Genomic DNA, 26,893 nt, shown 5'->3' with positions numbered 1-26,893 from the left:
ACCCACCTCTTTTGTGGTCATATTTATGGATGAATTCCCCAAAGCATGTAGTGCAAGGGCCTGAATACTTTCAAATGGTAATGTTCAGAGTTTTTGTATCCTATTATTTTCTTGATAGGTAATAGCAGAATGTGAAAATTTGCTAAAATGTGTACAGTGTGTATTTATATCTTTGTATTATGACACTTCTTACTTGTCCAGTGGGCTGCCAATAGTGTAAGTAAGGAGGGGCTGGCCAAAGTCATCCACATTATTTGGGCATATATCTCTCAGTGGAGAGGGTTACCTGTCCAAAACATCTCCCCCCCTAAAATTTATAAAATGGCCCATGAGAGGGGGGAGGAATCTGATAGGTGGACCTTATACCTTTGTCTTTAAATACTCCCTAAAATAAATATTATACTAATGTTGGCCAAGAATGTTTGTGTCTAATCTGCTTTCCATGTTTATGTGCAAAATTAATAACTTATCTTTCTTGTTTGACTTGGGGTCATACTATTAGAACTACAAGGGGTTCAACAGTATTGTGATGTTGGCGGTGGTGTCGGCTACTTACGAGTTCCTGTATGTGGACGTGGGGAAGAATGGTTGGATGTCTGATGGTGGAGTCATCGCCCGCACGGAGTTCTACAGGCGTCTCGAGAATGGCAGCTTGGGCTTGCCACCTCCAGAAGACAATGCGGAAGGACTCCCATTCGTCTTTGTTGCAGATGAAGCGTTTGCGCTGGGGGACCATCTTATGCGGCCATTCCCTATGAGGACCCTCACCCCAGACCAGAGGGTTTTTAATTACTGGCTGGCCAGAGCCAGAAGAGTGGTGGAGAACACATTTGGAATAATGGCCAGCCGGTTCTGCCTATTTCTTACACCGATACACATGGCGGAATATAAACTCAATCACATCATCCTGGCTTGCTGTGTTCTCCATAACTTTTTAAGGAGAAATTCTGTAAACTATGCTAGCTCAGTTGGGCCTGAATCTGGAATTAATATAAATGAACCAACCCTGATGGCGCTTGAAGCTGGCCGTCCTGGCTTGCCCCCCCAGAGTGCCAGCGAGGTCCGTCTAAAATACATGGAATACTTTGCGGGTAGGGGGGCCATCAATATGCCAGACAATGTCTGAGACATTTTTTAAATAAAAATATATTTTAAACTGAACAAATATTTGCTTAGCTTTACTGCTTGGCTTTCTTTTAGCTGACCCTGACTGAAATTTGTGGAGTCCTGAAAATGGCGTGATTGTGTAAAATTAGAAAGCACTGTTGGGTGTTATTTACTAAAGGCAAATCCACTTTGCACTACAAGTGCACTTGAGACTGCACTGAAACTGCACTTGTAGTGCAAAGTGGAGTTGCCTTTAGTAAATAACCCCCATTGTCACTGAAAACACCAACTTTACAACAAAAATATGCTTTTGAGCATTGAAAGAAGAAGCCATACATTGTTGATTCTCAATATTTTTAATCAAAGCACAATCACATGTGCATTTATAAAAGATTTTTAAAACAAACCAACATGTTTGTTCTGTAACAATTTTTTAAGTCATATTAAAAGTAGAAATTGCCTTTTAAGGTAAAACAGGCATGTTAAAAACCAACAAGAAATACACAACTCTGGAACTTACAAAGTTCAACTTTTGTAGAAATTGAAGGCAATATCAGACATGAGTTTTTATAAACTGTGTTTGGTATTGCGTTCAGCAGATGGGGTGAAGTCACCCCTGGAAAAGCCAAATTTTGAAGATGCACACAAATTGCTGAATGTCAATATGTGCTAGATGCCATCATGGGGGATCAATGGACGTGTTTTGTGGGTGCAACCCCTTCCTCTCAGCTACTTTATTATTGAAGAAGGGGTTGCACCCACAAAACGCGTACATTGATCTCCCGTGATGGCAGATAGCACATGTTGACACACTGTGTGCATCTTCAAAATTTGGCTTTTCTATAATATGTCACAAAATTTTCAAAAAATTGTCAAAAAAAACAAAGCAGACACAAGTTAGGGATTTCGAGGGGTTTTAAATTCTCCCTAAAACATCAATGATGTTCTTCATTTTGTTTTGAACATCACTGATGTTTTGCTTGATGTTTTCCAAGTCCCTATTACACCCCATGATCTCCCCGATCAGGATCTAGGCACTTTCACTGGTGACATGACCTTCATCCACAACATCACGATCACCTAAACATATATATAACAAAAAAAACCACCATGTATTATAAATATGCAGGCATCCATTTCTTACCCGAGGCTGTGGTCACAGACACTTACCTGTTGTGGTGACAATTTCCACAACGTCTCCCTCCTCCTCCTCCTGTTGTGTTTGTGGGATTTCCCCTTCTTCCTGAGGTGGGGGGTCTGTTGTCTCCTCTGATGAGTGGTGTCCTCCGAGTCTTTTCTCCCCTATGTAAACAAAAAAAAGGTATACTTAGCACACAGATATTTGATGGCAGAAATAGGAATATGAAACATTGCTTGGAAGTGGGGTACAATTGTCTCTTTTGACAGAGTTGTAAGATGAAGAAATATTTTTTTCCTTTGTCAAGCTTGAATACTTACCTGTTTTGTACAAGCTTCACAGATGGGGACATCCCTATAGTATACACTGGAGCACCTGTGTGGGCCCCCTAATAAAAAGGGTGTTCTGGTGTCCCACACTAGTGCTCCAGCGTCCAGATGTGTAAACAGCTACTGAGTGCCCTCTCCTTATACAGAATGTATTTTGCATTTCATTCTAGTTACAAACCCATCTAGACAACAAACTTATTTTAAGAGAAGTAGGACAGAAAAAAATGCATTGAAATGCATCTGAACAAAACATGGTGTTTTATTGGCCGAACAAACAATGTTTCCTATGAAGGAATAATGTGTCCATGAACATGAAAGTTGTCATTTTAAACTGTACAGAACAGTAAAGAAAAGCACATGGAGTAGCAGGAACGTAATAAAAAGAAAGAATAGGAACACAGGACAACTACTTACTTTTTTGCAGCACTCTCCTGATCCTTCTATACTGATTGTGGTCCCTGATTTTGATGTCCGACCACTGCTTCCTCAGTTGATCCTTGGATCGTCGTACCCCAAAATTCTTCTGCAGACTCTTCACAACTTTTGCCATGATCTTGGCCTTTCTGACATTGGGGTTGGTAAGGTCCATACTTCCCATCATAGTCGGCCCTCTTCAGTATGTCGACCATCTCCACCACCTCAACAAAGGACATATTTGATGCCTTAAATCGTCTCCTCCAGGATCGTGACATTTCTGGCTCTGGGTTTTCCTCCTCCTCGTTGCTGTAATTAGCACGCACCTGATCTGTCTCTGCCATGCGCTCTTCCCCACTGCGCCGAACGAGAAGGGGCGGGGAATAGACGAGAAAGAATGTCAGGAGTTTCACGCATGCGCAGTGTATATAAAGCGTAACACGCATGCGTAGTACGTACGATCTGTGAGTGGAGGAAGGAGTATAGTAAGCGCCCATCGTGATAACGAAGGTAACATTTAAACTTGGGCCTATACTGCTTAGAGATTGAGGCCTATATTGGGACAAGATTAGGAGACTTTAGCCTGACATTAGGGTTTGTCTTGTGTATTGAAAAACCTCTATTGATGTGCAGAAACCCAAAAAAGTCCCCGTTAATCAATGTAGGTGGCGCTAATGATAGTGATGGCACCGCCTGGTGTTCAAAATGTTATACTCTTTGTGCTATAATGCTCTAGTGATATTAAGTGATGATAAAATCAATATAACATACACAGAGCAATCTATACCAAAAATAAATAAAAATTGAAACTATACTGTGTGATATAGCGTGATATACACAAAACAATCTGTACCACCAATACTATCAAAAAGTGAAAGCATATAAAAAGACTATAGATATTTCATCCATGAAGAGTCCATAGAAGGAGCACCGTGAGAAAGTGTGCAATTTTCTGAAAAATGTCCACCAGTTCACTCAGTGTCAGTGATTTCTCTCCCTTTGAAGTCAACACTCACCGACTCAATATGCCTCACACTCTCGTGTTTTGGCAATCAAGCATAATCATCTAGATGGTCAGATGAAGGTGACAGCTCAAAACTTCAATCATTACACTCACATAAAACCTCTTGAGAAAAAGCCAAAGGCCAAAGCCACACTGCACTTCAAACATCAATCCTCATCTGTGAAACGCCCAGCACCACTGTAAATGAAGGTCACGGCGGACCCAAGGTAAGCGCTGACAGGTTCTCACCCACGCTCGCTGCAACTCCTCGGATCAATTCCGAATCTCCCGCTGATACACGGAGATGAAAGGCAACGTTCCGTCCATCACTCTCTGCTAATGTCTAATGCCGTACAGCCACGACATGTTTCGTCATACCTGACTTAATCATGGGATTGGCTGTACGGTACGGCACCTCCTCCTCTTATACCCCTCTCTCCTAATCAAGCTAAAGGTTGCAATATACTTCCGCATTCACCAGGTGTCCCCGCGGTCCTCAATCCAGCAGCACTGGGTCGAACACAGCCTCCAGGTGGTGCTTACATCTGAAACATCCTGAAGTATGACAGAGTACTTAACATGAATGGAGTACATTCAAATCAGCGAATGAGATCATAAGATACATGAGATAATCCTGTGTTATTATGTGATTGTGCAACTAGCATATACACACTACTTTATCCATAAAAAACATAAAGTGCTTGTGAACGTATACTCAGAGATATTGTATTTTTATACTTTTATATTCCAAAATAACAAACAGTTCACAATTGGGTCAAATCATTCCCATCTTCCCTCCACAGTGCCACTAAAAAAATTTGCTTTAAATGAATATTCATCCCAAATGATCATTACATATGCGTCTATCAAGTCTTATTAAAATTCCAAACCAGTGCTCATTCATATGGAGGCCCTCTAGTGGTGAGGGTTAATAATGCACCCTTTTAAACCTTAAATTAATTCAGCACGGAGATAATCTGCACATTTACCACCCCCCTGTTGTGCATAAACCTACCCATCCTTATACCTCGGCCATATCAGTGCAAGAATTATCGGAAGTGTAGTACAACATTTTCCATTTACATAATATAAGCACAAAATAACCCCTTTAGACCAGTGACTATAAAAAATTAAAAATTAAAGTTAAAAATCATTAATGAAGCAGTTCAGGTCTACCTCAATATTGAGGCCTCTGGGAGTAAGACATTTCAGGCGAAATATCCATAGGGTCTCCCTCTGTGAGAGATCCCTCACCCTGTTTGACCCTCTCCATGATGGATGTACACAGTCTATCCCACAATATTGTACTAAGGACGGATCTTGATTATGTTTCTCTTTAAAGTGTAGCGATACACTGTGGTATTTGAAGCCATTTTTAATATTCGTGAGGTGTTCAGATATTCGAATTCTAAGTAGTCTTTTCGTCCGTCCTACATACAATAAACCGCATGGGCACCATAATAGGTAAACGACATGCAAATAATTGCATGAGATGTACTCCTTTATTTCAAAGGTTTCCTGATCTGAAGTCAGGGAATCCCTCTCAACTCTTCCTTCCACTCTTCCTTCCACCCTATCTTCCACCCCAGCTGAGGCTTCCGATGTCCAACTTGGGACTTCCAGCCAGGAAGAAGTGGAGGAGCCCAGCTTGAGCCAGGTATAGTATTGTTCTACAGATTTCTGGTCAATAAATGAATGATGTTTACTAGATGTTATTATTGATCACTAATTAAAGGCGTTTACATATCAATAGACAGTAGTGGGCAAAAACGATTGGGACAAGAATGAAAAATGCTGGGCTCAGAATGATAGTCTTTTATATTTCTTAACATTCAATTTGCAACAGTCATGAGATGTAAATTGTATGTGTTGGATGAAGAAAAAAACTAAAACTATGTCCCTTTTTCATACACAGGAAGACCTCAGCCAGGAAGAGGCTGTGGAATGTGGCAGCCAGGAGGAGGCAGGGGTTAGTGGCAGCCAGGAGGTGGCGGGGGTAAGTGGCAGCCAGGAGGTGGCAGGGCTCAGTAGGAGCCTCACAGAATCACAGGTTCCTCCCCTCCGCCTTCCAAACAAAAGACCCAGGAAGGGGAGTAACATGGAGGATTCAGCACTCAGGCTTTACTCAGGAGTCTTCTGCATCCCTCAGAGCCACCCCCACTCATGAAGAGGCCTTTGCCTGCATGGCTGCCACCAAACTGCAGGACATGCAGGAGGGCCAACGCCTCATGTGTGAGGACATCCTTTATGAAACATTAACTAAGGGGGTGAGGGGGGAAATCACACCCAATACCCACCTGTGTGAGTTGAATCCTCCTCCTCCTCCTCCTGCCACACCTCCACCACCACAGACACAGCGTGGAAGGAAGAGTGGAAAGAAGACAAGAAAGTGATGGCCTGGGTTTAGTCTGGTCTGAAAAAAGATGCGGGCTCTTGTATGACCACAGCCTGGGGACATGTATGTCATCTGCTGCTGTTCTTGATCTCTTGGACTTCTGGACCAGATTGTACTCCCTTATATATGGACTCCTCAGGCCACCAATTTTGCTGAAAAATAATTGATGTGTGCCCTGGGGGCCAAAGGCTTTGCCAATTTCTGCTGTCTCTCCAACGTTGCCTCCCTCTTTCTTTGGTTAGGACCCCTTAATACATTTTTGGTTTGTTTAATTATACTCGCCTATGTGTGTTTTCCTTCAAAAAGGACAGTTTGTTTGTGAGGAAGCAGGTACATTTCACATTAAAAGGACTCTTAATCACAGTGTGAAGTAGTGGTCCCTTTGCAGAGGTCCAACATAGCCTCTACTAAGTCAGAGCTAAAGCTCTCCAATCACCAGAAAGCATGATATTGCAGAGCTATAGGTCTGACTCAGCAGGGGGAATGTCGGACCTCTTCAGAGAGGCCACCCCTTCCACACAAAGAGCAACGGACATTTAATTGGGTATTAAGGGTTTCTTCACAATTGTTCTTGCACATTTTTTTTTCACAAGTAAATAATGTTTTCACAGCTTGCAACACCTTTAGATGTCAAATAGAAGACAAAAAAGTGAGTACCTGTCTATACTAAAAAAATACAAGCAGACAATTTACTGGCTGGGTACAGCTGAAATACAAATATTGTATTAGTTACTTTTCATTTAAACAGTAAAGCCTTAATAAAACAGAAGGTGTATCCAGAACTGCTGGTTTACAGCATAGATACAGTTTATTATTGACCCCCACATTGTAAACTTCATAAAGCTGTTTCATGCTTGATGCCCATCATCAGTGTCATGCATAAAAACAATGGCTTTGATAAAGTAGCACTGGACAGCAATGAGAAAGCATAGCCATACAAATTATGGTACACTGCTCTGATGGCCAACAATCATAAATGCATGCACAAGTATTAAACAGAACGCCGTTTTCAAATGGCATTCCAGAAATGTATTTCCACCTACCTGTTTCTTTTTCATTGTATGTGGTGGTAAGCTGGTTTAAAAGATTCTCTTCAAACTAGTTTAGTGTGGGGCTTTTTGACTGCTTTTAGCCTACCTCACCATAACTTGGTTATACTTTCTTATTATTTATTTTTTGCTTACATAAATGTCAGTCATTACTAAAGTCAAGAATATTAACACTCTTAATCTGCAATCAAACCACAAAAACTACAAAAAAAAGTAGTTTTTAGTTTAAAATGTGTATCAGGAATCCTCCTTTTTAGCTATAAGATATGTGACAAATAACCATTACATATACGATAGCTGTTTCTGGACTCAACTAGAACTCTTGAAACAATCTAAGGCAGAATTAAAGCAGCTACAGGGTACTACAATTCCTTCCAGGTATTGGTTAACCAAGGGCTTTTATTGACTGGCATTTTTTGTAAATGCTGGGTTTGCTATTCAAATGCAAATGTTGCACTTAAATGGCAAATGCAGCTTTTCACAGGAAAAGGCTGCATTTGACCTGCTTTAATTGCAGTTCAAACGCACCTCAATAGGACATGCTGCATCTTGAGAAAATCAGTGCAACGCAAAGCAGGTCACAGCCTCTGAACCATGTGTACTGCTCAATTAAATACCTGCTTTTTAGTTAATCTTCACATAACTAAGTGTTTAAAGTAAACACAGCTACGATTTATGGAGTGAAGATTCTTAACCGCTTTAGTAAATCAATCCCATTGCTTGCACCTTCAGGATGCTGCAGTAATATTGCTATTAAATGGAGAAGTGTCTGCAAGGAAGAATCTTATCATAGCCAGTATAACACTTGCCTAGATCTTACATGAGGTCTTCAATGATTGTCTTCCATATTTATGTAAAGTTGAGCATGGGTGTCATAAAAGTACTAGAGCACAGGTAACTTTAAATCTACCCACATCAGATTTAAAGGCTGTACAGGACATAGCCAGACAGTGCTGTGTTGTGTGTCAAAGCTATGTGAATCTCAGAACCAGCTGGATAGAAATACAGCCTCTATATATGTGTGTAGGTGTTTTGCGGTTTTCCTAAAGCTCAGCTATAACACTGGCCCTTTAACAACACCAAAGATAAATATGAAGAACTTAAAAAGGTCCTGTTACCAAAATGCCCATAATACCTGTGAAAACAGAAAAAAATAGTTTTTTAAAATGCCTTCTTGCAGTGATTTTCCCTTTTCATATATTATTTTTAAACACTTACAATGTGCCTTTGAGCTTGCTAGAAAATTTAGTACAGCTGCCTCCCTCCTTGCACCTCCTAGCCCTCTCCTGATATGTGAGTGTCAAATACTGTAACTCTCTGTGCTGGTCCAGCTCCTTCACACCTACCTCCACCTCCCTACATAACCTTTTAATTAGCAGCTGGGGGAGTAGAGAAGAGTAAATACTATAAAGCGTCACTTCAAAATCAGCTTTGATTCTGATGAATCTGCTATAGTGGCATCCTAAAGGGTAGTGCCCAGCAGAATTTTTGGGACTTTTGTTAAATGTTCATATCATCCTAGGAAACAATACATGGTCAGCCTCTTGGGAGGTTCAGCATGTTGTGGCCTCAGTAAAAATTCAGAATCCAGTTGCAGAGAACAGAACTTGTATTAATGTAAAAGTTCAGCAGATACATTAAGTCCGGCAGAATGGGACAGAGCAGGTCTCAACGGTGTTTGTCTTGAGGGGTACAATGTGGCCTGATCAGTCCATACTCAAATGGGAAGGTGTCCAGGAAGGATGGCATGTCCTTGTCCTTTCCTTACTCGTCTGGAACCTTTCCCTGATGCTAGAGAGAGAGAGGGGACGAGAGAGAGAGAGGGGACGAGAGAGAGAGAGGGAACGAGAGAGAGAGGACGAGAGAGAGAGAGAGAGAGAGGACGAGAGAGAGAGGGGGGGCGAGAGAGAGAGAGAGGGGGGGGCGAGAGAGAGAGAGGGGACGAGAGAGAGAGAGGGGACGAGAGAGAGAGAGAGAGAGGGGACGAGAGAGAGAGAGAGAGGTGAGAAAAAGGGGAATAGAGAGAGGGTGAAAGAGAGAGAGGGTGGTAGGGGGTGAAGGGGGTGAGTGAGAGAACAGGGTGAAAGAGAGGGGATGAGAGAGAGAGGGGGGTGGGAGTGAGGGGGTGAGTCTGTGGGGGGCACAGCATAGTACATCACATGGTTGGCACAACACATTACATGGTGGGTACATGGATACAGCACATTTAATGGCGGGCACAGCACATTACGCGGTTGGTACTGCCCAATACAGCACATTATATGGTGGGCGCAGCACATGACATGGTTGGTACTGCACAACACAACACATTGTATGGTGGGCACAGCACATGCACACAGTGGGCACAGGACCTTATATGGTGGGCACAGCACATGACATGGCAGGCACAGCTGAGCACATTACATGGTGGGCACTGGACATTACAAGTGGGTACTGCACAGAACATTATATGGTGGGCACAACACATTATATAGTGGGTACTGCACATAGCATGGTGGGCACTGCACAGCACATGACAAGGTGGGCACTGCATGACACAGCACAGCACATTACATTGTGAGCACAGCACATTAAATGGTGGACACCACACATGACATGATGAGCCCTGCACACCACATTCCATTGTGGGTACTGCACAGCACATGCCATGGTGGACAATGTACAGCACATTACATGGTAAGCACTGCATATTACATGGTAGGCACTGCATGGTGCAGCACATGACATGGTGGGCACAACACATGACATGGTGGGCACTGCACAGCAATTTACATGATGGGCACTGCACATGACATGGTGGGCACTGCATGACACAGCACATTACATGGTGGGTACAGCGCATTACATGGTGGGCACTGCATGGCACAGCACATGACGTGGTGGGCACAGCGCATTACATGGTGGGCACTGAATGGCACATAACATTACATGGTGGGCACAACACATTACATGGTGGGCACTGCATGGCATAGCACGTTTCATGGTGGGAAATGCAACTGCACATTACATGTTAGGAACTGCACATGACATGGTGGGCACTTTTGAACAGCACAGCACATTACACAGTGGGCATAACACACTGCATGCTGGGCACAACACAAGGCAGGGTGGGCACAGCATAGCACATGACATGGTGGGAAGTGCACATGACATGGTGGGCGCTGTACATTACACGGTAGGCACTGCACATTACATGGTGGGATCACTGTATGGCACAGCACATGACATGGTGGACACTGCAAATTACATAGCGGGCATTGCAAGGCACAGCCATTACATGGTGGGCATTGCACATGACATGTTTGGCACTGGATGGCACATCACATGACATGGTGGGCACTGCACATTACATGGTGGGCAATGCAAGGCACAGCACATGACATGGTGGGCACTGCACATTACATGGTGGGCTCTGCACATTACATGGTGGGCACTGCACATTACATGGTGGGCAATGCAAGGCACAGCACATGACATGGTGGGCACTGCACATTACATGGTGGGCACTGCACATTACATGGTGGGCACTGCAAGGCACAGCATGACATAGTGGGCACTGCACATCACATGAAGGGCAATGCAATGCACAGCACATGACATGGTCAGCACAGCGCATTACATGGTGGGCACTGCAATGTACAGCAAATGACATACTGGACACAGCACATTACATGGGGGGCACTGCAAGGCACATGACATGACATGGTGGGCACAGCACATTACATGGGGGGGCACTGCAAGGCACATGACATGACATGGTGGGCACAGCACATTACATGGGGGGCACTGCAAGGCACATGACATGACATGGTGGGCACAGCACATTACATGGGGGGCACTGCAAGGCACATGACATGACATGGTGGGCACAGCACATTACATGGGGGGCACTGCAAGGCACATGACATGACATGGTGGGCACAGCACATTACATGGGGGGCACTGCAAGGCACATGACATGACATGGTGGGCACAGCACATTACATGGGGGGCACTGCAAGGCACATGACATGACATGGTGGGCACAGCACATTACATGGGGGGCACTGCAAGGCACATGACATGACATGGTGGGCACAGCACATTACATGGAGGGCACTGCAAGGCACATGACATGACATGGTGGGCACAGCACATTACATGGGGGGCACTGCAAGGCACATGACATGACATGGTGGGCACAGCACATTACATGGAGGGCACTGCAAGGCACATGACATGACATGGTGGGCACAGCACATTACATGGGGGGCACTGCAAGGCACATGACATGACATGGTGGGCACAGCACATTACATGGAGGGCACTGCAAGGCACATGACATGGTGGGCACAGCACATTACATGGAGGGCACTGCAAGGCACATGACATGGTGGGCACAGTACATTACATGGAGGGCACTGCAAGGCACATGACATGACATGGTGGGCACAGCACATTACATGGGGGGCACTGCAAGGCACATGACATGGTGGGCACAGCACATTACATGGAGGGCACTGCAAGGCACATGACATGGTGGGCACTGGGCACAAGAGAGCACATTACATGGGGGGAAGCAGCAGTCTGTCCCCTAGCACAATAATTACACAACATCTCCCTAACAAATGTACTGACCTTATCATAACAGTATGTAAGATGTCCTTCCTCCCGGGCTCCTGCTGGATAGGACATCAGCGCCCCTCCCCCAGACATGGAGGATCTGTGTGAGTGTTCAGATCCTGTGATAGGAGTCAGGCATCGGCAGAGACAGGACTCGGCTGCACTGACTTGTCTCCTCCATGTGGGCACAGAGGGCTCCTCTTCCTTCAGGAAGGCACACAGGAATTGACAAGCCACTGCCATGGGCCTATATTGAGGGAGGGGCCTGGAGCTGCAGCTCCACCAGCCCCTATGTTAATCCGGCCCTGCTTATAGCTATTTTGTCATTAGGACTGAATGTTGGATAATGTTACATTTGCCCGATAAAAGGCAACAAGGAAACTATTAAAAACTATTAAACACACATTACAAACATTACAGGTTTTATTCATTATGCTTGCATGAATAGTGAGACACTCACAAAGCAAATTTATTTATAAATAGACCCCTAAAATATCTATGTAGATTTTAAGGAGTAAACACTAAAGCCCCGTACACATGGGCAGAATGTCGGGAGACATTTGCCAGTTAAAAAAAAAATAGGCCGACATTCTGCCCGTGTGTATGTCAGTCTGTTCGATGGAAAACCAGCAGCCGAATGACTCCCGATCAGTACTGTCAGCCAATGGCAGAAAGCGCTGATCGGAGTGTTCTGGTGGGGTACCGTCCCTGTGTCAGAACACAACAGCTCAGCGAGGGAGATCGCTGGACTAACCTCGCATGGTTAGTACAGTGCCTCTGCCTGGTGCTGACAGTTTTTTTTCATGCAACCCGCTGGGTTGCACAAACAAAAACTGTTATGCCCTGTACAGATGATCGGATTTTCCGACAACAAAATGTTGGATGTGAGCTTGTTGGCGTAAAGTCCGACCGTGTGTATGCTCCATCGAACATTTGTTGGTGGACTTTCCGCCAACAAATGTTGGCTAGCAGGTTCTCAAATTTTCCACCAACAAATTTTTGTTGCTGGACTTTCCGATCGTGTGTACACAAGTCCGTCGCACAAAAGTCCACGTATGCTCGGAATCAAGTATGAGCCGGAAGCGCTCGGTCTTGTAAAACTAGCGTTCGTAATGGAGATATCACGTATGTCTTGTACGTCACTATGTTCGTAATTGTTGGCCAACATTTGTGTGACCGTGTGTATGCAAGACAAGTTGGAGCCAACAACCTTCGAACAAAAATCCACAGTTTTGTTGTCGGAAAGTCCGATCGTGTGTACGGGGCATTAGTGTGTACCCGGCTTAAGGCAGATCTCCTGAACTTAGAAGTGAGCTGCAATAACACTGTTAACTCATTGTAATCTGTAGCTGACTTCATTACACTGATGACCCTTGAACATTTCAGACACACTCTCCATTAAAGGACACCACTTCCATGGTTTTTATGGGATACAGGAAACTCTCTCTCTCCTTTCTCCAACTACTGGGCTTGCCCTCTGTCTCCTGAGTAAGGATGGGCTCAGGCGTGTTCACAACTCCACGTGCTCGCACCCGCCAGGAAGCTGACACTCTGCAGACCTATTTACAGGTAATGAGACATTTTCCGATCTGTGCAGCCACAGATCGGGAAATGTCTCACTACCTGTGATTAGCGCTTCAGAGTGTCAGATTCCTGGCGAGCGTGGGCATGTGGAGTTGCGAACACGTCTGAGCCCATCCTTACTCCTGAGGTACCGCATACATCTCTCCCGTGACTCCAGGTTGGGTCTCTAGGCACTCTGTGCCACAGGTCCAGTCCCAAGAGTGGGAAACTGGCTGCTAGTGGAGGTGCTAAGCACTTAACCCTCTCCACTACCAGACTGACTGCTACATTTGCCATGTCACCCATCTCCTAGGTGATTGGCTGCCTCGCATGTGACGCATATACTCTAGTCTTTAGCAAGGACACATTATTTTCCTATGGCTAGCACTCTGTGTGTTAGATCCATGTACTGTATCTTCCACTAACGTATTCCCATTGTTGTGCTGCAAGCCCTGTCTTTTTGATACACTTTGCATGCACCCCTTTAAGAGACTTCACCAGGCAAAGAAAGCACACAAAGATCCTTTACTGAGATAGCTGTTGATAACAGTACAGTTCTAAAAAGACATTCTCAACACAGTTCCCATGCAAAGCTCTTCTAGTGCCCCACAAATGTGCATAACTGATGCTAAAAAAACTCCATAAAGCAATCCCTTTTACGGCAAGAGTCCCTTTACGCAATATTTTACAGGAGGCTAAGTCTCTTAGAGTCCATGATTGGCAGTAATCCACAAAGGCATACTGAAATGTATAGTTATTCCTGCGCTACCATGTAAACGAAGGGCAATGAACGTTGAACTGCTGCAAGCACCGAATATAGGTCAAACTCAGCCCATACAGCAATAGAAATAAGGTATGTAAAAATTGGTGCTGCGCTGTTCTTTATAAAAAACAAACAAACAAAAAAAAACTATGCTGCTGAAGGTAGTAGTACAAAGGTAAATGAACATGTAAAATGATATAAATATATAAAAAAACAGAAACAATATAAGAGTACAATCAATATAGAGCACTTCTATACCCAATAGGTGCAGTGTGATATTCCACAATAATCGGTGGTAAAAGCAAAGTGCAAAGTGCAAGAAAATCATTCAATAAAGACTTAAGGCCAGATGTGATAAGTATCTTACTGGAAACACTAAAATCAATATACAGTCACTAAAAACCTCAATGGATCGTGCAAATAGGCAAAAACATTGTGCAAAAAACAGCAATTAATAAATTAAATGTGCAACGTGCAATCAATATGTGTAAAGATTGCAAATGCAGTGTATAATAAACATATAACCAAAATAAGTCCACTGTAGAACTTGTGGAAATTCAAACAAAGGCAAACGTGTGCAAAATATGTAATGGGACTGGGAATGTAGTCCAATCCGATTGAATCCTCTTTTTGTGGCTAATCAGAAAATGTGCAAAAAAGTGCAATAAGATGCTGAGAGCATGGGGGTGATCTCCTCTTCGTGACAGGACACACAGTGGTGTGAAGTGGCCTCTTACCTTGCGGTAAAGAAGTAACCACATAAAGTTGCTGGTAATGGCTGCTTCTCCCTTGTACTCCTAACTGCCTCTCACTTATATTCCTGGGCTGGATGGAGCTGTTAGTGGGTCTTTGTCTCTCAGTGGAGCAGGAGGGGGATTAAAGGAAAGAAGGGGCCAAATAGTGTAGTATTTCAATCAGAGGTTGGTTTTTATCAAAACAATGGTGAGGGTACTCACTTCACTTACAAGAAAAAAACACACAGAAAACTTATCTCCTACGAGCGGCAAGCTCGTTTGCATATATTAGTCTTGGATGCCTATCCTGTCCCTACGCGTGACGTCACAGTCACATGACTTCATCAGTCACATGACCGTGACTAAGAAGTGCTCTATATTGATTGTACTTATTCTTATATTGTTTCTGTTTTTTTTTATCGTTATATCATTTTACGTGTTCATTTACCTTTGTACTACTACCTCTAGCAGCATAGTTTTTTCTTTTTTTAAAGAACAGCACAGCACCGATTTTATATACCTTAATCCACAAAGGCAGTAAGTCCATGATCCACAGCTACAAGTCCATAGGGGTCGCCAGGTCTAAGACCCTCACCAGGAACCCCGATTGGGCTCCCATTACCCCCCTTCCACAAAGAAGGTGATCACTCCAACAGAGTAACCGGCTATATTTTGCCAAAATTTTCTCTCCAAGGGCCTGTAGGGGGTGGTAACCTCACCAAAAATGGAAATACATTAACCCTTACAGCCTGGTCATCTCCAGCTCACAGATCAACTTGAGGACACAGTTCAACACCAAGACATTGTAACATTTTGCACCTGACTGCCTCAATTAACTTGAGGGCACAAGCACAGACAGGAAAAACAAAACTTCACACAGGGAGACAAATTAACCGTCTTGTAAGTACCTGCCTACAAAATAATAAGTAGGTTTTAGCATATGAAATCCACAGACAAACCATTGTCAATACAGTAACCACTCATTAAGAGGTCCCAGAATAACACTTATATAAATAATTAAGAGAGGAAGAAGGAGACCAATATAGCAAAGCCAATTTAACAAAAGTTGAAGACAAAAGTTATTAAAATTACTAATATAGCTTAAGGGATCGACTGCTCAATCTCTCCCAGGCTGCAACACTTCTCACCACTAGCTCTGTGTGAGCAAGTGCCTGCAAACAATGTGTGATGGTGTCACAGTGCTGTACCCTCACCCAACTAGTTTCATCACAGATAGATCACAGGTCATCAAAGGTAGCAGTACTCCTGAGAAAGTCCATTTGTGACAAAACTAGTTGAGCTAGGTGGAGGATGGTTTGCATCCTTGGTGTCTCTCCCATTCACATTATTAGCCTTGTTTTGTTAGAAACAGCCACATTGGAGAATGTTTTTATACTATATTTGTGGGACAAGTACTGGACAATACACCTGAGAATGATTAACAATTAGATGATACAGCTACAAGTATAAGCATGTTTGATGTAACCCTCTTTTGGGGGGGTAATGAGAAAAGGCCCTCCGCAAACAGGATATTGCGCTAAAACTGTAGGTAATAAAAGAACCAGAACCTTTGCTAAGTGGAAGAGTGGGTTTGATAATAAAGTTTCATATGTGATGTGCAGCGCTAACCACATGAGCAAATAAAAAAAAAAAAGAAGAACTGTTACAATATATATGAAGTGCATTAGAAAGTTGTGCGTTACACACGGCAACTACTATACATAACAATTAATTGTGCACAATATGACCTTGTTAATAAATGCAAACCATATGAAATAGTTACTGGTGTGCATAAATCACATAATACATCCATGAACAAAAATTCTTATGCATGCAAACATAATATATATATTATATATAAGCACTGTAATAATAACCACCACTCAATAAATCACAGTCCATTTAAGTAAACAAAAAGTTAACATATTAAATATTATTGGACTTAATTTATTGTTTATTATTTATTGAGGAGTGGCTTTTTTTATATACACTTTATAAATAGTCTCACATTTCTTAAATTTTTTTATTTGCTTATGTGGTTTAATATGGGTGATAGATGTGTTTTTGCAGTGAGTTAGGAAGTTTTGGGTGTGGTAGCCCACTTTTATTAAAAGTAACAAATGCAGCACTGGTAGATTTGCAATCTACCGCATGTAAGGTAAATTTTGTAAATTGTGCGTTAGGAAGGTTAAAGTTTGCCTCTGTTCCAGCTTGGCTGACGTTGTGTGTGTTTCCGTGCTGACCGGTGAGTGTCGCTAATGCCACTGGTCAGGGTTGGAAAGGCAACGTGTTGAAGCGAATGGATGCTCCTCTGTCCCGGAGGCACACTCGGTGGAGGTGGTCCTCCGAGTTGCATTCTGGGCGAGGGCATTTATGGGACAGACGCCATATTTTGGGGTTCGTTTTACAGCCACCTGCTGGCCCTCCTGGCCGACAGGTATGCGTTAAGGAGCTGCCTCGTGGTCCTCCATTCGGGAGGCCCACGATACAGCGGCGCAGGGGTGAGTCCAGAGGCTTGTCTGGAGCCTACCGCCGCGGCCGAGGAATGGTCCTGAGCTGTCGGTCCTGTGTGACGAAGCTGGACAGCCGAGGAGATCCCAAGGGAGGACCCATCTTGGAGAGATCACGTGGCGTGCTAGTCTATAGAGGGGCCTGGTGACTCGGTTGGAGGACGTATCCAAAAGTAACTATACAGCATAGTGTTGCCGGCTCAGCTTAAAGATTCAAGCACTGTGACTGAATTTCACTATAGAAAAACCTATACATCTTGTGGCAGAGGATTGTACGGATTTTGTTCCCAAACAAGTCTGTGGCAGAGACTTTGATTCGTGCTGCGTGCTGGCTGCTAGACCGGTGAGAGAGGCCTATCCAGACGAGCAAGGAGTGTGTCCCACGAGGGGAGCGCATTTCAAATAGTATTTGAATTCTACCAGGACATTTTGTCAAGAGAACCCTTCCAGAGAATATTTGAGTTTCTTCTGCAAGTTTCCTTTCTACCTCTTTCCTGCTACTTCCTAAGTCGTTTGTTTAATAAAGCATTGAAAACGTACTCCAGTGTTGGTGCGTGTGTTGTCCAGGCGTAAACTCAATGGAACCCTAGACCCGGTGTCGGTGAAACAGAGGGAAGCAGAGTGAAGGTAACAAGCCCGCTTAAACCAGCAGCTCCACCGAGAGTTAGTGCTACACAAAATTAAAGTTCATACATGCATAGATTGCCCACACAGGGGTTCTTCTCCTGCAGAAATACAATAAATAAAAAATGCCAAACCTCCTGGCTCTCAAGGCTCACTCAGCCTCGGTCACAGTATTATGTTGCGCAGGCCCACTCCTGGCCTCTAGGAAGGGGTTCTCCTGACCCTCCCGGCTTTATCACTTTTCTGAGACTCACGGTTTTCCACTGACCAGGCTGTAGCAACTGCTCCAACCCCAACTCCTACTTCACCTCCTCTGAGCTATGCTCAAATCTGCCTTATAACGAGTGTGTGCACCTGGACACACACACAACCTGCAGAATGTCTGAAAAACCTGGACATAAGACTGGAGACTCCATCCCACCCAATGCTCTTTGGAGTCTTCAAGTTTTCAGCCCCGATCCACACTTACCAAATCCAGAGAAAACTTAAAACATTGTTTTCTCTCCTCAAACACGTCCGCTGGAGCTTCTCAGACTAACGCTTTGAAAGTTCTATGTTCATTTTAAACCAATTTTCCAGAGACAGGGACTCTCGCTATCACAGTGGTTAGCGCTGTACATGACATACACATATACTGTAGATCAGTATCGGATCTGGTATCCAGATATGGTGCTAGAAGCTTTCCTTAACTTTTGTTTTCTATTAATTTCATGACCCCAGCATGGATTTTTGTAAGAATATTGCTTGATGATAAAGTTTGCAGCGCCTCCACCTAGCACAGAGCCTCTGTAAACATAGGGGATTCCCTTTCTGTGAAATGAATCAGTATTCTAAATAAAGTAATTGGGAGAAGAGAAACTTTTTCATCCAGCATATAAGAATAACCATAAGTATATAAATAAGTAGATAGATGCACACCAGTATAAAAATAATGCAAACTAAATTTAAGAAGAGATTAAAACCAGTACACATATCCAAAGTACAAACAGGTATTACCAGCAAAGGGTTGATAGGAGTCCTAGTGGAATTGTGTATATATACCCGGGTATATACAGTTAATGGTGATACCTCCAAATTAATGTTGCAGCAAAGTCCAGTTGCAGGGTCCCTGAGTCTAAGGGCACCTGTCGTTTTGTCAGAAAGCCGAAGACAAGATCAGAGGTCACGGAGGAAGGGATCTTCCAACTGTTGTTCAACCAGACTGGAATAGAACTTCTTACCGGCAGGAACTGTGGTGTAACAATATTAGTCTCTGCTTCTGATCTGGAAGAAAATTCAGCAGTAGTAGCAGCCCCTGTGTGCATATGGCCATGTGGCTCAGTTCTCTGTCTTTCTCCTCACTTCCTCCTTCTGGAGTTTTCAAAGCCCTTCCTTAAAACAGGAAGTGCTAATACATACAGTAATTATACATAACCCTGTGATAATAGTAGCTAACAATAGTGTGCAGCGGATCACTATGCTTGTTTGCTATTAATGCAAGATTTTATGCTTTTTTCTGTACATAAGTCGTTTCTGCACCCTCTTGTAGAAGAACAATTGTCACAGCACAAGTAGAGGAGTGTAAGCCCTTTACAGCAGAAATACAGCGATTAATGCATCAACACTGTAATAGACCTATGCTAAGGGGGCATTTTGGTGCCTTTTTGATCCACGCTGTGGTGGTAATTATTGTACACAGGCCCATTGGTTTTAAAGCCTGAAATTATACATATATATATATATATATATATATATATATATATATATACACACACACACACGGTATCTCACAAAAGTGAGTACACCCCTCACATTTTTGTAAATATTTTATTATATCGTTTCATGTGACAACACTGAAGAAATGACACTTTGCTACAATGTAAACTAGTGAGTGTACAGCTTGTATAACAGTGTACATTTTCTGTCCCCTCAAAATAACCCAACACACAGTGATTATTGTCTACACCGCTGGCAACAAAAGTGAGTACACTCCTAAGTTAAAATGTCCAAATTGGGCCCAATTATCAATTTTCCCTCCCTGGTGTCATGTGACTCATTAGTGTTACCAGGTCTCAGGTGTTAATGGGGAGCAGGTGTGTTAAATTTGGCGTTATTGCTCTCACTCTCTCATACCGGTCACTGGAAGTTCAACATGGCACCTCATAGCAAAAAACTCTCTAAGGATCTGAAAAAAAGAATTGTTGCTCTACATAAAGATGGCATAGGCTATAAGAAGTTTGCCAAGTCCCTGAAACTGAGCTGCAGCACAGTGGCCAAGACCTTAACAGGACAAGTTCCACTCAGAACAGGCCTCACCATGGTTGACCAAAGAAGTTTAGTGCATGTGTCTTTGGCAAATATGAGTGCTGCCAGCATTGCTGCAGAGGTTGAAGGGGTGGGGGGGTCAACCTGTCAGTTCTCAGACCATATGCTGCACACTGCATCAAATTGGTCTGCATGGCTGTCACAAGGAAGCCTCTTCTAAAGATGATGCACACGAAAGCCCACAAACAGTTTGCTGAAGACACGCAGACTAAGGACATGGGTTACTGGAACCATGTCCTGTGATCTGATGAGACCAAGATAAACTTATTTGGTTCAGATGGTGTCAAGCGTGTGTGGTGGCAACCAGGTGAGGAGTACAAAGACAAGTGTGTAGTGCCTACAGTCAAGTATGGTGGTGGGAGTGTCATGGTCTGGGGCTGCATGAGTGCTGCCGGCACTGGGGAGCTACAGTTCATTGAGGGAACCACAAATGCCAACATGTACTGTGCCATACTGAAGTGGTACACTCACTACTTTACATTGTGTCATTTCTTCAGTGTTGTCACATGAAAATATATGATAAAATATTTACAAAAATGTGAGGGGTATACTCACTTTTGTGAGATACTGTTTATATATATGAAAGGGGCATGCGCGCAGCTGCCTGAGATGGACATGTCTGCCTAAGCGCTCCGCTCCGACCGGGACATAACAGCCCATTACTTCAAGTCTCGCTCACAAACCAACATCTACTGGTCTCCGCATTAGGGGTATCCCTGAGGTAATTGAAGATCTTCAATCAACGGTCACTGCATTATTCCAGGAATTAGCCCTTCTCTCCCCATTGAACACCTGGAAATGGAAGAATACATAGATCTCTGACACCATGTAAAGAAGACGGCCCTCCACGAGATATCATTATTAAATTCCACTTTTTCCGAGCAAAAGAAAAATTATTGGAAGCTGCCTGCGACAAAGATTCCTTCATACTCCAAGGTCATTGATATCAAATATACCAAGATCTTTCTCAACAAACACTTATAAAGAGGAAGGCGATGAAACCTCATTTACAAGTACTTCAACATCATTGCATCCCATATCATTGGAGTTTTCCCTTCGCCATTCATTTTACATACAAAGGAACCACCTATACCTGTAAAACAGCTGACGACCTACTAGTCACAATTCTTGAACTTCGCCTGTCAACACCAGAAACACGTGCAGAAAGTTCCAAGCGTTGTGCGAATTCTGGTTCCCCTCAACAACAAAAAAACATTCCTGAACAACTATCGTCATCTAGCATCCATAAGAGAAGTCGCTTTGCTTCACCGACTCCAGAAATGGAACCAATGAACTGATGTATATATATGTATATATTTCCTATATTGGGTGATAATTTTTCTGATTCTTATTAACTATATGTATAAGTATACATGACAACTTGCAAAATTACATCCTCCACACAAACAGATCCAAACTAAATATTAATCCTGGTTACTGATCTGTTTGTCTGGGTATATCTCAAATGCATTTAAGACAAACATAAACTTTGTCTATAATAAGACCCTTTTAACGGAACATATCACTTTAAACTTCCTTAAACTCTACAATTTATAAATTATTCACCCTTATTTAGGAAGAATATAATATTCATGTAAATTAGTTCTTTAGTTCCTTTTCTAGGTTCCTTTACCTGCCTACAAATCCATATTGGGAGTCATGGTATCCTCATATAGGTAATATGAAGCCCATTCTTTCTCCTTATATTACTTTAAAGAATGCATTTGTTTCTAGGATCCAATTCTAAAACAGTGTTTTCATTCTACTTAAACACTGATACAAATACTGTTCTAGAATAAACAACTTAGTTTACTTAACCATAACAAATGGATCAAAGCTTGTTACCTCAAATATTTACTATACTTGAGACTTGATTGTTTTTTTTTATATTTGTTTTCAAGTTACATATTTGATGGTTGTTGTAGTCCTGGAGACAGCCACTGTACCTCCAATACAACCTCGAGTGCCCAATGGTTTAGTTTGGACACTCTTTGGACAAATTGTACCCATAGGTTGGTGTTCTTTCACTACCTTGTGGATATTAGCTCCATTTAGGAGCCACCTTCTCTTTTGTTGTAATAGAAGCTTCTTATGATACTAACTGTATACAGTATATATATATGCTGCGTAAACTGTTGGCGCTATATAAATCCTGTATAATAATAATAATAATATATATATATATATATATATACACACACACAATATACTGACTAACCCCATCATCAACCCCCACTTTTCCCTACTCTCTCCCTAACCATTGTCACCCCAATCCTTCCAGAGTTTTTTGCACAAAATATCTCAAATAACACTCCCCCCCCTTTTTTTTTTCCAATTCCAATAATGGCACCTCTAAACAAAATTAAAGTACAAGGCCTCAATTCACCCCCGAAACGTACCAAAACTTTTTGATCCTTTTCAAAACTAAATGCACATGTGGTATGCTTACAAGGGACACATTTTTCGATTCAATCCTTTCCAAAATTCTTTAGTTGTAAATATCCCCAAGTTTACATCTCATCAGCTGACACCAAAGAAAGAGGTGTACTGATTGCCTTTTATTATACAACACCATTCACACTCCACATGGAACTAAAAGACCCTGAAGGTCAATATATACTCTTATCTGGTCTTCTACAAGATACTGAAATCACAATAGTTTCTTTCTATGCTCCAAACAAAAATCCACTGTTATTTCTATCCCATCTATTTTCTGTGGTAGAAAAACATACCCGTGGCACCCTTATATTAGATAGAGACTCAAATCAAATGATATATCCTTTTTTAGACAAATCCTCAACACCTATCCCAAACCAACGTCACTCCTATCAACAACTTCTTAACCAATATTCTCTTCTTGATACCTGGAGAGAACAAAACCCAGCTAGAAGACAATACACCCATCACCCCCATCCTCATAAACAGTTTTCACGCATAGATCACCTCTTAATCAAAGTCAATCTCTCTGTATATATCCTAAACTCAAACATTATACCATGTACGTGGTTTGATCATAACATAGTGATGACATCCCTTTTCACGCTAATCCCAAGACCAAATCAGAGAACTTGGCACATTAATGATGGAGTATTAGCAAATTCTACATATAAGCAAACAATAGAGAAAGCTATTAAAGATTACATAGTGAATAACAATATTGATGATACAAACCGTCTGACTCATTGGGAAGCACTAAAACCATGTATCAGAGGGGTTTGTATAAGTCAAGCCTCTCATTTCCATAAACAAAAGTGACTGATTCATAAAAAACTAGAAGCTGCATTCAACGAAGGTTCGGAGAATTTCCAAACCACTCCCTCCCCATCAACAAGAAAACTATATGATTAAACACATCTGGAACTTGAACTTTTCTTGATGGAGTCGGCAGGAGGGATTCTCCGAAAATCTAAGCATAATTTCTATATGGAGGCCAATAAACCTGACACTTTTTTAGCCCTTGCATTATGGAAAAAACCTATAACCCGAAACCCATTAGACTAAAATTAACCAAAAATAATTATACCAGCAATCCACGAAAAAAACCTTACAAGAATTTGAAAGAAAATTGTCCAAACTCTGTAAAGACCCGCATAAATTCGATCAATCACGATTAACTACCCTCCTATTCTCAATACATCTACCTTCCCTTTCTAATACTCAACAAGAAGCCCTAGACAAGCCAATAACTGAATTTGAAATACAAATAGCAATAAAATCACTAAAACCGCGTAAATGCCCAGGAGTAAATGGTTTTTCAGCCACATATTATAAGAGGTTTGCAACATTACTATCCCCTCTCATGGATGAAGCATTCGACTCCCTCCTCACAGGCCATTCCTTCTGTCCAGAATCTCTTGTTGCCTCCATTTCCATGATCCCAAAACTGAATGTAGATGATACCTCTTGGTCTAATTATAGGTCAATATCAATACTCAACATTGATATAAAATTATTGGCTAAAGTCCTCTCTAACAGACTCAATCCCATTATAGGTACTCTAATACATCGAGACCAAACAGGATTTATCCCCTCCAGACAGGTAGGAGACAACATACGTTGTGCTTTACTGTTAGCTCACACAACACATACCCGAAATATCCCAACAGGTTTTCTTTCACTCGACATAAGAAAAGCTTTTGATTCACTTTCCTGGCCTTACTTAAATTCAATACTTCAGCGATGGGAATTTGGCACACATTTCCTGAGGTGGATTTCTACCCTGTATCAGAATCCAAAAGCTTTTATATCCTACTCGGGATTTTGTTCTGATTCCTTTACCATCAAGAGAGGTACACGTCAGGGTTGTCCCCTATCCCCACTCCTCTTCGCTTTAGCAATAGAACCCCTGGTCCAACTAATCCGTTCCAATAAAAACATCAGAGGTATTGAACTAGGTGGACACCATCATAAAATTTGCCTATTCGCAGATGACGTCCTAATTTTTCTTACTGAACCCTTGTTATCTACACCGGTCCTTCTTAACATCCTTACTGAATTTGGACAATTATCTGGCCTCATGATTAATACCCATAAATCCAAAGCTTTAAATATATCATTATCACATGAACTCCAATCGCAATTACACAACTCCCTCCCATTTACCTGGTCCACAGCACATATCACATATTTAGGTATTAATCTGACAGCCAAACTACAAGATCTCTATATGTCTAACAATCCTCCATTATTGGCACAACTTACTAAATTGCTTTCAACTTGGTCATCACTACCACTAGCATGGATGGGCCGCATAACAGTTATTAAAATGTCTATTCTTCCTAAAATCCTTTATTTATATAGAGTACTTCCTATACCAGTTCCATCTCATTTTCTATGCATTGTCCAACGTAAAACTATTCAAAACATTTGTGACAAACTTAGACCTCAATTACCCAAACATACTCTATATTCCCCCAAAATTTGAGGAGATTTGGGAGTACCTGATTTTACAAAATACTATTAGGCAGCCCATTTAGCTCAATTGACCAAATATGATGCCACCAAGGAAATACTGCTATGGGTTGCATTTGAGTCAGTAGATTGTGACCCTTTGTCTACTGCCAATCTTTTGTGGCTTGCTCTTAACCACTTGCTTACCGGGCACTTAAACCCCCCTCCTATCCAGACCAATTTTCAGCTTTCGGCGCTGACGCACTTTGAATGACAATTGCGCGGTCACACAACACTGTACCCAAATGAAATTTTTATCATTTTTTCACCACAAATAGAGCTTTCTTTTGGTGGTATTTGATCACCTCTGTGGTTTTTACTTTTTATTAAAAAAATTTAAAAAACTGAATTTTTTTTAAAAAAAAAGTTTATTTTTTTATATTTTGTTTTAAAAAATTTTAAACGGGTAATTTTTCTCCTTCATTGATGTACGCTGATGAGGCGGCAGTGATGGGCACTGATAGGCGGCAGTGATGGGCACTGATGGGTGGCAGTGATGGGCACTGATGGGTGGCAGTGATGGGCAGCACTGGCAGGTGGCACTGATTGGCACTACAGGTGGGCATTGATAGGTGGTACTTGTGGGCACTGATAGGTGGTACTTGTGGGCACTGTTAGGTGGCACTTGTGGGCACTGTTAGGTGGCACTGTGGGCACTGTTAGGTGGCACTGTGGGCACTATTAGGTGGCACTGTGGGCACTATTAGGTGGCACTTTTATTGGGCACTGATGAGGCAGATGTGCCTCTTCCACTTGGGGACCGATGTCCCTCACATCCGATCCGCTGATCGGCTTTTTTTTCTACTCGCGCTGTCAGCGTGAGTAAAAAAAAAAAACGATTACCGATCTTTTGTTTACATCATGTGATCAGCTGTCATTGGCTGACAGCTGATCACATGGTAAGGGGCCGGGACCGGCCCCTTACACAGATCGGTGATCAGCCGAGTCTCAGTGACTCGGTGATCACAACGCGCCCGGCGCGCGCCCTGCAGGGCGCGCGCAGGGAGCGTGCACAGGGGAGGACGTCATATGACGTCCTCCCGGGAATGTAGGTCCGCGCTGTAGCCGTCATTCGGCTATAGCGCGGATGCCAAGCGGTTAAACAACAGAAAACTATTACTAATCCCTACACTAAACATAGCCTTTCCATTTGGGATAGACTGAAAACTTGTTTTGGATTACAATCGCAACAAAATCCTCTTCTTTCCTTCCTCCACAATCCTTCCTTCCACCCGGCCTGATCATCCCCAACATCTTTTTCGGCATGGTCTTAAATTGGTCTAATACGAACACACCAATTCTTTCAATCCTCCAACATGATAACTTTCCCGACATTATGCAAACAATATAATCTACCACAATCAGAAACCTTCAGGTATCTCCAAATTAAAAACTTTTCAACTCAAGA

The sequence above is a fragment of the Aquarana catesbeiana genome, linkage group LG09 (assembly GCF_042186555.1).
Source record: "Aquarana catesbeiana isolate 2022-GZ linkage group LG09, ASM4218655v1, whole genome shotgun sequence".
In the NCBI taxonomy this organism is placed as follows: Eukaryota; Metazoa; Chordata; class Amphibia; order Anura; family Ranidae; genus Aquarana; species Aquarana catesbeiana.
This window is presented reverse-complemented; position numbering follows the sequence as displayed.